This window comes from Orcinus orca, chromosome 12 (genome assembly GCF_937001465.1).
Source record: "Orcinus orca chromosome 12, mOrcOrc1.1, whole genome shotgun sequence".
In the NCBI taxonomy this organism is placed as follows: domain Eukaryota; kingdom Metazoa; phylum Chordata; class Mammalia; order Artiodactyla; family Delphinidae; genus Orcinus; species Orcinus orca.
The window spans coordinates 11,156,594-11,169,119 of NC_064570.1; positions in this window are offsets into that span (position 1 = coordinate 11,156,594).

A 12,526-nucleotide genomic window follows, 5' to 3' on the forward strand; every position below is an offset into this window, starting at 1 on the left:
AAGGAAGTTTTTCAGGCTGAAGTGAAATGAAGGAAAATTACATTCTCAGGAAAAATAAAGAGCACTAGAAATAATAAAAATATCAGTAAATATTAAAGAAATTTTTTCTTCTTAATACTTTAAAAATATGAGTTACTTAAAAAATAACATTTGATTGTATTTATAATATACATAAATGTAATAAGTATGACAAACATAGCAAAAAGGGTGGTGATGGGGATAAACGGAGTTATATCATTTCAAGGTACTTACATTTGACATTAAGTAGTACAATATTGATTCTAAAATCCTGTGAAAATTTAAAAATGTTTATTGTAATCTCTATTGCAATTGCTAAAAATAATGCAAAGAAGTATAGCATTATAAAAAGCTAATAGACAAATTTAATTTCTAAAAAAACATTATTTAACCCCAAAGATATCAAGAAAGGAAGAAAAGAGGAAAAAAAAGTAGATGGAAACCAAAAACAACAGTAAAATAGGAACCATAAATCTAAACATACCAGGCATTATAGTAACTGTTAATTGACTAAGCACTTAAACGGCAGAGATTAACAGAATGGAAAAGCAATACCTTACCATATGCTCTCTATAAGAGATACACTTTAAATATAAAGACACAAATAGCTTGAAGGTAAAAGGGTGAAAAACATACACTATGCAAACACTGAGCATGCGGAGTATTCCATGGACATATTACCATGAGATAAAGTAGACTTCAAGATGAAGAGTACAGGGTAAGAGAGATATTTTGAAATGACAAAAGGGTCAATGCATCAGGAAGATATAACAATTATAAGTATATGTGACTAATAAAAAAGCTTCAAAATACATGAAGTAAAATTGACAATTAGAGGAAGAAATAGATAAAAATTATGGATGAAGATTTTAAATATCACCTCTCTAAGCAATTGAGAACTGAGCAAAAATTATCAGGAATGAACTGAAGGCCTAAAAGTCACTGTCAACCACAATGACCTAATTGACTTTTTTTCCTCTAAACCTTTTTATTTTATTTTGTTTTTATTTTTTTAAATAAAAATTGTATTATATTTAAGATGTACAACATGATGATTTGATGTATACATATATATATAGTGAAATGATTGCTACAGTCAAACGAATTATCACCTCACATAGTTACCATTTGTGTGTGTGTGTGTGTGTGTGTGTCTGTGACAAGAGCACCTAAAATCTACTTAGCAATTTCCAGTATTCAATACAGTACTATTAGCTATAGTCCTCATGCTGTACATTAGATCTCTATAGTTATTCATCCTACATAATTGCAGTCTTGTACCCTTTGACCAACATCTTCCCACTTCCCCCACCTTCTTGACCCTGGTAACCACCGTTCTACTCTCTGCTTCTATGTATTCTACTATTTTAGGTTCCACATAGAACAGTACATTCAACAACGTCATACTACACTGCATCTATAAGTGAGAATGTACTCACCAAAATTGACCATGTGCTGGGCCACTAAGTAAGTTTTAATAAATTTCGAAATCTCTAACCATAATGAAATTGTATTGGAAATTGGTAACAGTAAAATATTTTCAAAAACATCACATATTTAAGAATTAACACACTTTTAAATAATCAACTGTATCCCTTCAAAATTTCCTCTATGATTCTTTAAATTGACTTATCAGTTACCTTAATCTATTCTTCTATGTATCTATCAACTGGTCCAATTCAGATGTCACCCTCTCCCTGAAGACTTTTCTGACACAACTCCAGCTCTTTACCATTATTCTAAAAAATGTGAATTCCCTCACTTGCTGTTCTCTCAGAGAAATTTATTTCTCTCCTATGATACATATTACTCTGTCTTATTCATTGCTGTACATTTCTGTTCCAACAGAGCATGAGTTTCATGTATCTTGTTTTTATATCCCCAGTTCCTGGTGCCTAGTAGGCCCTTGATAAATGTTTGTTTAAAAGAAATATAGGGAGGAAGGAAGGAAGGAAGGAAGGAAGGGAGGGAGGGAGGGAGGGAGGGAGGGAGGAGGAAGGAAGGAAGGAAAGAAATCTATACTTTAACTCAGGTCAGGTCTTTTTAACTATAATCATATGATTCTAAGCCTCAAAAGACAAATGTTTTATTTATTTTTTTCTTCCTAATCTAGAAAGTAATTGGGACATATTTTTCAATAGCTAAAAAAAAATTCTTCCTGGTGTGAAAAGAAAGGGGCCTAAAGAGAGTCTTTATGACAGATCCAGCTTAAAAATTTTTTTTCATGCATATCTCATGCATATAGCTATAGTTTCACAGCCAACATTCAAGCAAAGTAATTTTAAGGGCATCTAAGTGTCAGCTACCCACACTGATGTCAGTTTTTAAAGGATTACTTGGAACATGTAATGAGAATTTATTCCTCCAAATCTGGATATAGCTTGGAAAAAAGTTGCAGTCTATCAAGAGTATATGGAACCCATAAATGTCTAGAATAAGGTAATATATTTCTAAACTGATTTCACTCTAAACATTATCTCATTGACTTAAATGGTAAGAGACACTGGTCTTGCTAAGACTTTATCCCTACAAAGTCTGGCCTTGGAAGAGTGCATCCTTATGAGTCAGTTTTCCATTACTAACTCTCTGAAAGTTAAATGTTAATATCTATTTATATGCAATTATTGCTACAATTATTTTAAAACAACTTGTGAGATTGTTTCAGAAGGAATTATATGCTAAATCTTTAATCAAGATGACAGTATTATTGATTGTTTGATAATTAGCTTTTATTTACTTCCATCCTTGAAAGGGCACTTTTAGACTTGGTTGAAAATAATCATTTATGCTTTAAAATCTACTTAAAGCAGGTATCAGCTCTGTTGATGGAGGGCCTTTCCATACACATGTAACAACTCATTTAAAATATCTGGGGAGAATACCGAGCCAGGCACTGGGTTCTAATTCTGAACCCAGACCCTGACGGAGGCAGTGCTAAGAGGCAACCTGGGGGCAAATAAACATAATGACAACATAACGTGGTAAGGGCTATAAGTATTAAAGCAGCTAAGAATAGGCTTTTTAGGAAAATATCATGTACACCGTGACCTCTATAACAGCAGGAATGATCCAGCCAACAGCAGTGTTTCTCTCATAAACGAGGTGACTGTTTCACAGATTCTCTCTTTTCAGATCTCCAACAGTCCCTGCCCCTCTCACTTTTGGCTGATGGCTATGTTTCACGTTCAGAGAAAAGAGAAACAAGCAACTGTTCCTTTCATTCCCCATTCCACCCACCAACCTGCACCAGTAGTCACAAAGCCTGTCCTGAATGTATGCGTTGGAATCCATCCCCTCACCTCTTCTCAAGTACCTTGCTCCCTTCCTATCCTGCAACATCAATCAAATCATCTTGACTAGCTCCTTCCCCAGGACTGTCAGTCATGTCTTAATAATAACCATCTTTTCAAACAAGTTTCACCCTGTTCCACATCTCCCGCTAGATAGTTAGAGACCATACTGATTTTCTTTAAGTTTCCTAGCAAAATTCCTCAGAAGGGTCAACGGACTCACTGCCTTCTCTTCCTTAACTCCCATGCATCTTAATTGGTGCTTTGCTTCTCCCACAGAATAGAGACAGCTCTTATCAAGGTCATGGAGGATAACCTGCAACTTGCCAGAGTCTTGCCTGCTGGACTTGTCAGCAGCAGGTGACATGGAGGACACTCCCTGCTTCTCCAGGCTCCCCTGAGCCCACATTCCCCCTATGCCTCCTCTTCACCAACCACTTCATTTCATTCTCCTTTGTTGGCTCCTTTTTTGGAGCCATTTCCCTAAATGTAGGAATAGCTAAGGTGTGGCCTTTGCCTCTCTCAAGGGTGTACAGTCTAGTCCGAAGACATCTCAGTAAGCCCTGTGGCTTTAAATGCCATCTATATGTTGATGACTCTCTGTATCACACCCAGGCATCTCCTCTGCCTGCCAGACACTGCTTAACGTTTCCCCTGGGTATTCATTCACCCCTGAGATGGGTGAACGAATCGGATTGTCTCCAGTCCTATAGCCACACCGGGATGGACATAGTTGTGTATATGTCCTCTAAGCTGTTGTAAAACCTTCTCTGGGCTGTATATTCCAGGAGCAGGATTGCTGGATCGTGTGGCGTATGTACATGTAAGGTCACTAGTGGTGATTGTTCTCCAGATTGGCTACCCAGGCATCGACACCCAATGACAGTTTCTCCATCCCAGTCGTGCTCAGCCACCCAGACTGTAAAGACATGGGAAGATTTTAAACTGCAGCCACCTAGGCTGTAACCCAGATTAATTAAATCAGAATCTCTGGGGGTAGAACTGAGGCAGCAGCAGTGCTTGAAGCTTCCCAGGTGATTCCGATATGCAAGCAAGGTTGAGAATATCTGCTCTATTTCCACATCCTCACTAACACTTGACGTTTTCCAACTTTCTAGTTTTGCTGATGTAATAGATGCTAAGTATGATCTGATTATTATTTGAATCTGCATTTAATCTTAGGTACGTTTATTATTTTCAATATAATAAACCAGTTTTTCCAATATCGTCTTCTAAACCATTTGACCTTTCCCCTTTGACTTATGAATCTCCAGATTACCAAGCCCTTTGTAAATGGTATGTGGTAAATCCATTTACTTCACAAAATCTCATCAAATGCATGATTCTGAAAACTACTTCAGACAAGACGTGTCTGTCATAACTGTTAAAATATTGGGCACATATAATATTTATTTTAAGTATGTGCATATAGACGTGTGTACACACACATATGCAGAGTTTATGCACATTGTAGTTTTGTGGTGATCTTTGACGTTGGAGATAGTATACAGTCAAGGATTTGAGAGCTCAGATTTGGGTGTTACACAGACCTAGATTTGAATTCCAGCTTGGCCATGTACCAGCTCTATGACCTTGGGAAAGTTGCTGAATCTCTGTCTGAGCCTCAGGCTCCTTGCCAGTAGAATGAAGATAATAACTTAGACCACATATGTTTGTTGTAAAGATTACATGAGAAAAGGTAGAAAAGGCCTGAAACACAATGTCGGACACATTATTAAATGCTCTGAAAATAGTGGCTTTTGTCATTACCATCCTTTGTGATCCAAATCCACTTGCTGTATTAGGTGCTGTGTAACTCTGGAGTTTGGAGCACTTGTTCATTCAGTTGTTGGAACAGATTGAACCTCTCCTTTGAGGGAAAAACAACATATGTATATTTTGCAGGTATACCCGTGCAGCCCATTTTGGTTGACAGTAGCTTGACATTCCACTCAGGTACTAACAAAAGCATAGCTTAAGTTTTTTACAACAGAATGACAGCTGTGCAAGGTGCGTGTCTCTGATCTATAAACATAAGTTACTTCAGAAAAGCCAGAGTGTTAACACTTGGAGCTCATTAGAGAACTTACCCATTATATGAATCTACTCCACAAATCCCATGAGTTGATTGAAGGTTCTCGATGATTGCTGGAGAAAGTCCAATGCAGTGCTTTTCCAAACCTAGACCATCAACACATGTAGTCAATTGTTGCTGTGTGGACCAGCTCTTCCAATTTTCAGAGAAGACAGAGATCCAATTTTTAAATAATTTTTAAATGTTTAAATGTACCAAAAAATGCTAAATCATTGTGTGACAAAACAGAACACGTCTACTGGTCAGATGTGGCCCATAGGTCATTAATTTTCAACCTCTGCTTTGTTCTCTAGATTGCCTCAGTACTGCCAGCTTACCAGGAAGAACTGGACATTGGAATTTTAGTTCCTATTGAATCTTATTTGATATCACATCTTCCTGTATGTCCTGGGCTAAGTTCCATGTTTCTCAATGTTCTATTCATTTTTTGTTGTTGTTTTTGTGCCTACCATGTTTTATTATAGTATCTATCATATGAATTGTCTTCTCACTAATCAGAGAGTTGTTTAAGGACAGGGACTGTATCTAGATCTCAGCACCTTGACAGTGCCTGACACATTTTAGGCAGTTAAAAAATTCTTCTGGGATGAATGAATGACAAAATCCATAAATATCCTCCATGTTCTTTTAGGAGTTACTTAGGAAATGTCCATTCGCAAAACACGTCAAAATCTTCTGCAAAATAGTTACTAAAGAAACTAACAATTTAGTTTCTTGAATATATACTGAGTTCACATAAAAGGTCTCATTGAGAATTCTCATAAAAATTCTAATAAAGTCCCTTACATATGAACCTTCAAGTTGCGAACATGCGTTCCATCAACATCAGGCGTGAGTGAAATTGCAGCTTGGCCTCCGTCTTCTGTTGCTGGCGATCCTTCAGCTCTACCATCTCCCACCTCCCCTCCCTCCTCCACTCAGTAACTCTTCTTGCCTCTTCATTCGATGCCAGCCCCTGTATGCCAGCTCTTGTACTGTACTACTGTACGTTTCAAGGTACTGTACTGTAAGATTAAAAATGTTTTCTTTATTTTTTGTGTTTGTTTTTCATGTATTGTTTGTGTGAAAAGTATTCTAAACCTATTACATTACAGTACTATATAGCCGGTTGTGTTAGTTGGGTACCTAGGCTAATTTTGCTGGACTTACAAACAAATTGGACTTATGAACACACTCTGGGAACAGCACTCATTCGGATGTAGGGGACTTACTGTAGTTTTACGTTAAGAAAATATTCTACTCTTCAGGTGAAGATAGATGTATTCCCTTTCCTCCAGCACCTACCATAAAACCATGTTTTCCTTGGCTGTCAGTAAGCTCAGAGGGATATTGATCAATTGTAATAATTAACTCATGGCTGAAAGTAGATCTTTTCTCCTCCTTCTTTTTTCTCTAGCATTTTTCATTTCGTTTTAATTGTCCTGTTTTTATGCTTGTTAGTTGTGTCACTCAAGTAAAATACTTTATGGAAGCAGGCAACATAGAAATCATTAGAAAACAATTATGTAATAAAATACACAGTGATTTGCTTTAGGAAAAATACACTCCGGAGGCTTCATCCATTTGGCAATTAGCAGTCGACAGGTTTTAGCGCCCATTTACCACCTGTTCAGTAGACTTTGTGCTCTGGAACACAGCTAGGCGATGGTGGTTCCCATGAAGGGCTTGGTTTCTATTGTAAAAGTGAGCTAGGCTCTCGTGGTTGGGGGACAGATGAGGAGAGTATAGTATAAGGACCCTGCCTTCATGGAGTTTGCCATCTCATTGAAAAAAAGCAAGACACAGGAAACAATTAATAATCAATCATGGTCAGTATATTCATTTTTTAGGGCTGCTGCCACAAACTAGGTGGCTTAAAACAATAGAAATGTGTCCTCTCACAGTTCTGGAGGCCAGAAGTCTAAAGCCAAGGTGTCTGTAGGGTCATGGTCTCTCTGAAGTTTCTAGGGAAGCATGTGTTCCGTGCCTTTCTCTTAGCTTCTGGGTTTTCCAGCAATCCTTGGCATTCGTTGGTTTATTAGCTCATCACTACAATCTCTGGTTTCATCATCACATGGAGTTCTTTCTGTGTCTCTCTGTGGGTCTGACTCTGCGTTTCTTCTCTTATTACAAAGACAGCAGTCATATTGGATTAAGGGCCCTCCCTATTCCAGTAGGACCTGATTTTTCCTTATATATTAGTTACATCATCAGAGGCTATTTCCAAATAAGGTCACATTCCCAGTTACCAGTGGTTAGAACTTTAACATATCTTTTAAGGGATGCAATTCAAACCACACGGTTGGCATACGAATAAGCACCAAGAAGTGTAGAACAGACAATTGGAAACGTCCTTGAAGAGAAAAGCTGGGCCTTAGCGAGGAGCCCTTCTAATTGGTTTGCATCTCACCGTTGCTTTAGGAGTTGGCCTCGCTGCTGAAAGCTGCGACGTATTTGTTTTCTGTGTGTCTTTTTTTTCCCACTAAGTACGCTTCCCTGTTACCCTGCTCGCTCAGCCTACCTTATCCTTTGTTACAAGCTGACTCTCCCGGACATCATCCTGTTTGGGGAGCAATCTCATTTCAGCCCTTGGCATTCGTGGCATCCTGTGAGTGTTGGGGTTTTATCAGTTCTGTGTGATGAGAAATTTCTAAGGCACTTTTTACAGGAAGGCCTTCCTTAACTAGTTCTTATCTCTTATTGCTATTGCAAGCTTGTGTGATAGACTTTGCCAGCCTTAAATTCATAGGGTTCTCTGAAATAAAGAGAAAATACACACACCTGGTATTTTTTTTTTGCCACTAACAGTGTGTGTGCAAATATACAGAGGCCATCAGATTATATTGCCAACTATCAGCTTCTGCAGTTTATATGGATTTGAAACAAGACTTTGTTTATTTCTCTTTCCTAATGGAATTTCATTTTTAAGTAGTCTTTGCTAGTTTTCTTTTAGGGATAAAATGTTGGCTTTCTTTGTATAAGGTCTTATCATAATAGTCTCCATTCTCTTGGATGGTCAGATAGAAGAACCTTAGAATGTGCTTCATCTTTTCCCATGTCACATCTGATGAGCACCCTAGATTTGGAAATTCTCTCACTTTCCTCCCTCAAATGAAAATTAAAAAAAACTAGAGCATTATCAACTTATTGCTATTTGGTGGGCATTTCAGCTGCTTTTAGTTGTAAGAACCTTGTTAGAATATATATATTTTTTAGAACCTTGTTAGAATATATATTTTTGTTAGAATATATATTTTTGTTTTGTTATTTTGTTTTGTTAGAATATATACTTTTGTTAGACACAGTTGTCATCAATTAACTTTTTGTTGAGTGGTAGTTGTGTGGGGTTTTGCTAGACAATAATTGAGCAAATTATGACAAATAGTATTTGTACAGAAAATATCAGCTACTGTAGAGTTACAAGTTTATGACCTGAAATATATTCTGAGACTACTGAAGCAGGAAAGATATTTACCTCATTAGATAGAAAACAGATGTTAGAATATACAAAATTCAATAATTTCAGTTCCTATATAGTCCTCAGTTCCACATTGAATCATGAATCAACTTGACCAGGTCCCCTCACTCGTGAACGCTCAACTGCCTCCGGACCCTCTTTATTCCCGCCAACACTACTCTCAGAGTGATATTAAAACATTACTACCTTGTGTGTCTGTAGTGATTTATAGTCTTTGACATCCCTCATTCACCTTGCTCAACACTGAGATGCAAACATAAGTTTTACCCGGATATTGGGATTTAAGTCTAAGACTTGTTCTACTCTGCTTTGCCTTCTCTTCCTACTGCCATCCTATTTCTACCTTCCTCGGAAATCTTCGCAAATCGTCGGTTAGTTCTCACATCAAATCAGATCTACGGCATTGAATATCCTCCTAACATTTCTTCTTTAAAATAGTCACATCTTCCTCCTTTCATCAGCATCTATAAGCCCCATCCCTTCATTACAACCCAAAAGCTGCCCAGATAACTGCTCTGCTTCTTCCTCATCCTTGCCAATTCTGATCTCGCCATCCTTCCAGGCTGTTTAGAGCCTAAGTTCTCCGCGACACTGTGTATGACAACTGTAGGCCATACCGACCCTTCCTTCCTTAGAATTTATGTCCCCTTGCATTTACATTTCATACCAGATTATTTAACTGTTTATCTCATTATCATTTCAATATTGATTATGTGTGTTAATTTTATTCTCCTAAGCAGATAATATCTTTGAAGTAAGGATCTTGTCATATATTTCTCTTCTATTTTGCACATTTAAATCCATACTTTGATGATTGATAATTGATATTTCTTAATTTCCTAAACTTTGGCTCCAAAATGAAAGTGGATACCATATAAGAGTAAAACGTTTTAAGCCATATTCTTGTAATGATTCTAAATTAATATTAACATTTTGTTCTCTAAAATTTTGTTTGAGGTAACCCTTTGAAAATACTAAATATTAGTATGTTTTTGACTCTGTATTTTAAATAACACTTAAGAAAGAGAAAATTATAGATGTAGGTACCTTCCAGGATTTTTTGTGTGTGACAATCTTATGTAAAAGAAAATTGTTGTCCTTGCTCTTTCTGTCTTATCTGACAGAACATTTTCTATAATCATTAATCTTTATGAGACTGTATTTACAGTTGGTCCAGGAAGCTGGGTTCTGCATATTTTCTGTGTTCTTCATGCATTGTTTATCAAGCTCTCCCATTTGGGATTTGCATCATTTTATTGAGGCAAGAAATTGAGATCTCTGTTTCGTTGATGCATTTGAGGAGTAGTGAGGAAAATACTTTCAAGTGGAGTGTCCTTAATTAGATAGAAGTTCTTTGGGCACCAAAGGGGGAAAAAAAGTTAATTCCTATCCAAATCTTCATTAAATGGAAGCTTTGTAAGAAAGACTAATAAAAGTATGGCAATCCCATTAGTTTTGGGGAATTCTATGCTGCAATGCCGCAGACAGAGCTGTTGGTCCTGCTTTATCAGTAAAGCATCTTAGATGCCCAGTTAAATGGGATTTCTTTCTCTGGCTCTAACTAATGCTTTAGGGACTTTAGAACATTAGCCAATGGCTGACTAGCTTTATGGGATTTATGCACCACTGCAGCCACAGGATCAAGTTTCATCCTCTGAATATGTGGAAGGTCCCTAATAAATTAAAGTTTCCTCCTTCCCCGGCTCCTACAGTCTTGAGTATTTCAGTCCTCAGATATTAACTTTTGGAAAACCACGTGGTGATGGTTCACTTGCAAGGAAACAAAGCCATGTCCAGATATTCTAACGTGGTCTCAGAAAGTTTCCTTCAAAATTCATTTGCTTTTTTAAATTTTATTTTCCAGTTAAAGTCTGGTTTATATACAGTGAAATTCATTGATCAATTAGTTTGATGAATGCCCACCCACCTGTCATCATCTAGAATTTATTTATTTATTTAGGCTGTGCCATGTGGCATATGGGATCTTAGTTCCCCGATCAGGGGTTGAACTTGTGCCCCCTGCATTGGAAGTGAGGAGTTTTAACCACTGGACCTCCAGGGAAATCCCACAATCTAGAATTTAGAAAGTTTCCTCTTGATCTTTCCAAGTTCATACCACCACTGCCCCCCTCTCCCCCCAAGTCTCTTAGGTCCGTAGCACAAAGGAGTTTCAGGTTTCAGAAGAGTATCTGCAGACTCAGATAATTCATGTAGCCATGTTGATGACAGAATGCCTCAGCAAATAAATTTACCAAGAAAGCTTCCCAAACATGCATTATATGTTTATTTGCATTTTTGAGAATGACATACTGCAGATCTGACACCCACCAACACCTATACCTACCTGATTGCCTTCTACTAACAGCTAGATAAATGAGTATGCAGATCAGTGCTGCTTCTTATTTATCATATTACCTTGAAAAAGTTGAACATGTGATAGTTCAGCTTCAGATTTATATTTCCAACAGCCATATGCCACAAGAACCAATTTTTAAATGTCAACAAACTATGGCATTTAAGATTCTAGTTTTTAACCTACACTGTATGTGTACTTATTTCATACATGGTATCGTCAATATGGTCTTTTGTTTAAAAGTCCAAATGCTTATATGCCTCCTGATTACACATTTTAAACATCAAAGTCCATATAGACTTAGATATAAAATATCATATATGTTGAAGGGCTAAAGTAGGTGTGATACTTAACTTAGGAAGGGGCTTACACAAAGGCAACAGAAGAGTAGGCTTTTTAAAAGACACCTTTGGGCTTCCCTGGTGGCGCAGTGGTTGAGAGTCCGCCTGCTGATGCAGGGGATACGGGTTCGTGCCCCGGTCCGAGAAGATCCCACATGCCACGGAACAGCTGGGCTCGTGAGCCACGGCTGCTGAGCCTGCGCGTCTGGAGCCTGTGCTCCGCAACGGGAGAGGCCACAACAGTGAGAGGCCTGCGTACCGCAAAAAAATAAAGTAAAATAAAATAAAAGACACCTTTATTGTGGTTAAAAAGACAAAGGAGGTGGGAGCTCAGCCCATCCGTGGATCCCTGCAGCGCGCAGGAAATCAAAAGAAATAAAGTGAACAGCACTGAACCATTGCACCACAAACACTGGTCATGGTAGGTATCTTCAAATATTTGAAAGAAGGTCGGGTGAAACAAGAGTTAATTAGATTCACTCTGTTAACTCCACAGGACAGCATAAAGAACAATTAAAAAGAAGTTCTAGGGGAGGTGAATTTTTTTGCCTCGATACAGGGAACTCTTGAACATTTAGAACTCTTTATAAAACTGTTGGGCTGGACCGCTTTGTTAACTAGGAAACTCCCAGTTTCTAGACGTGTTTAAACAGAGTCAGGGTGACCTCTACCCAGAATAATAAAGATAGAATTGTTGCTCTCGTGCAAAGATTTGCTTATGTGACCTCATAAATTCATCCCAGTTCCAAGATTAAGTGACTCCTTAATTGATGAGAAGGTATAATCTCTTCCAAATCAGCTTGTTTATTTTTCAAATTCTCTGATGATGAAAGAATTTTACTCATTTCTAGCTGTCCTCTGTACTCCCTCAAATAGAAAAAAAAAAAAAAAAAAGAATTTCAGAACAGCTCTTCAGTATTTTCTGTGATGTGATTACCTCAGGCAGCGTTACAAGTGTAATTAAAATTCTGT